The sequence below is a fragment of the Octopus bimaculoides genome, chromosome 26 (assembly GCF_001194135.2).
Source record: "Octopus bimaculoides isolate UCB-OBI-ISO-001 chromosome 26, ASM119413v2, whole genome shotgun sequence".
Taxonomy (NCBI): Eukaryota; Metazoa; Mollusca; class Cephalopoda; order Octopoda; family Octopodidae; genus Octopus; species Octopus bimaculoides.
In genome coordinates this window covers 20,234,521-20,237,232 of record NC_069006.1, presented here as the reverse complement: position 1 = coordinate 20,237,232, position 2,712 = coordinate 20,234,521, and the positions used below count along the sequence as shown (strand labels likewise).

The window sequence follows — 2,712 nt, the reverse complement described above, 5'->3', positions numbered from 1 at the left end:
ACATACATACATGTATGTGTGTGTGTGTATAACATATATATATATTATATAAAATTCGTGGGTAAGGCCAGAACAATCTGAAATAAATCCAAGACAAATCACAAGAAAATAGGCATATGAATTAATGGTGACTTACCTTGCATTCAGTATTTCAGTGTTATGACCCCCTTTTTAGGAATTAGCATCGAGATGTGGAGAATTAGAATGCTAAATGTTCGGGGTGATGTGATCATGCAAATTGTCGGTAATCCATTCTCGTGTCATTTGAGCCTTGTGTGATGGTGCAGAATCTTGTTGAAAGACATAAGGCCTTCCATTGCATACACTGTTTATCCAAGGCTTAACAATTTTAACCATAACCTCAACATACACAGCAGCATTCACCCTAAGGCCTTGTGGAAAAAAGTGACAAGGCATCACATGTCCTTCACTGCTAACAACACCCAAAACCATGATACTTAGAAGAATTTTTGTGTGCATTATTCTCGGAATCTCAGAAGGGTCTGCACATAGCCATCTGTCATTTCTTGTGTTAGTTTTCTGATCCTGCTCAAAGTTTTTCCCATCTGAGAAAAACCAAATCACACCATCTTCTGTTTTATATTCAAGCCAGCCAGATTCAGCCTCTCACAACTATTCTACAATGTCATTCTAAAAAAAAATATACAACCACATCATCAAAATCTTGAAGCCATAAGATAATACATGTTTAATTTGAAACAATGTAAATAAATAAATATTACATTTGACAAAATAACCAGAATCCTGAAGAGCTAAACTCGAAATATAAAGGGACATAACCGAAGTCACCTATACATTTTGTGCAGAAGAGTTTGAATAAATAAGCATTGCATTTGACAGAATAATTTGTATGCTAAAGAGTTAAACTTCATATATAAAGGGACATAATCAAACACCCTATACATCTTGTGTTACATTTTGTCTGATACTCAACCTCTTATCACATCCAACTTGAATAAAATTATAAAAATAATTGATATGTGTATGTATTTGTGTATGTGTGCAGGTTGTTGTGTGTTTAATAAGACAAAATATTTCATAAACAAAACTATACATGTGCACACAGGAAAATCACAACAAAAACATTACAGCAAACATGTATGTGCACATATACATGTACGTATACAGACATATGTGTTTATGAACACAGACTCACTGCTTCCATTTCGCCATACAATCAATATGTAAGGACCAGGCCATGAGAATAATACAGCTGTGGACACCCCCCACCCACCCACTGGAAATGCCACAGACTTGAAGCAAAAGACTTTACCAAATCAGTCAAAGAATAAAAATGTAAACTAAAATCTGTAACTTGTGCAAATTCTTTTCTTTTTTATTACTAAAACGATCCTCAGATCAAGAAAAATAATATATATCTATATATAAATGTCCCTCTATCTATCTGTCTGCTTATCTGTGTCTCTATACATACACACATACAAACATACATACATACATACATACATACATACATACATACATACATACATATATATATATATATATATGTATATATATATATAAACTGTTACATGGTTCTGAGCAGATGTGTGCGGCTTTTCAGCAGCGCTTCGTGCAACTTTTGGGCGGGGGCGATGGGCCAACAACGGTAGCGGAATTTATTTCATTCCTAGATAGCACCCTAGAACTGGGAGTCGGAAGAGCAATGTCTGCATACGTGGACGACGTCACCGTCGTGGTGTCAGATGCCTCCGAAGTGGAGACGGTCGGTTCCATTCTAGAAGAATATGAGTTGGTTGCAGGGGCTAAAATCAATGCCGAGAAGTCGGTGGGCTTGCGACTGGGCGCCTGGGGAGGCAGGTCGATGCTCATCAAACGGCATCGTCGGACGCTAGACTGACGGACCAATTAAATTGCTCGGGGTTTGGTTTGGTCCCGACCACAAGGCGGATAAGAACTGGAACGAGGTGACGAACAGAGTGGCCGGTCTTACCCAGATTGGGCTGAGAGGAAGCTGTCCTTGAAAGGTCGGGCAGAGGTGGCCAATATCTACATCGCCTCCGTTAGTTATCGTCTGACCGTTGTGCCTTGTCCCAGTTTTTGCTTGATCAGGTTGGAGCGTCTCTTGTTCATGTTCTCGTGGAAGGGACGCGTTCCAATGGTCGGCGGTCAATCTGCTGTCAGCTCCCTCTGAGTGGTGGCTTAAGCATGCCGTGGTTTTTGATGCGCAGACATGCGCTCAGGTTGCGCCATCTGCAACGATTTCTAGGTGAACGTATGTGGGTTCTGTTTGTGAGGCACGTATTTCCGCAGCTCGTCTCTTTGACGAAGTTGCAGTCCTGGATGAAGGACAGACCAAGACTCGGCGCCTGACACTTAGAATGTCATCAAGCGCTTACTGCCCTCTACCAGTCTAGCCATAGGATCGGTGGATGTTCCACTTTAGCTATTTATAGAGGATTAGTGGCGGGAAAGTGCGACGACGTCCTAGGAGAGACTCTGGGCGTTGACGAAGACGAACTGACTTGTCTGTTCCGGAGGGGTTTTCGGTCGGAGGCTGGTATGGATAATTTCCAGATGCATTTGGTTTGGTAGTGCTTCCTGGGGGCGCTACCGGTTCGAGATGAACTCTACAAGCACGGATGTGCTGTCAGACGGACTTGTCTGAGGTGCACGCAGAGTGACGAAACCGTTCTGCATGCACTCGTTCAGTGTCCAGCAATTTCT

The 2,712-nt window shown here is 41.7% G+C and overlaps 1 protein-coding gene across 1 annotated transcript in view; it reads right to left on the bottom strand.

Moving 5' to 3' along the window:
- Positions 1-119: 119 nt before the first annotated feature.
- The window catches only part of LOC128250925 (plectin-like), a 59,356-nt gene continuing 56,763 nt past the window's right edge, over positions 120-2,712 (bottom strand). Inside the window, exon 8 of the transcript XR_008266863.1 lies at positions 120-651. The gene's annotated coding sequence lies outside the window, so the exon portion shown is untranslated. The remainder of the gene's footprint in view (positions 652-2,712) is intronic.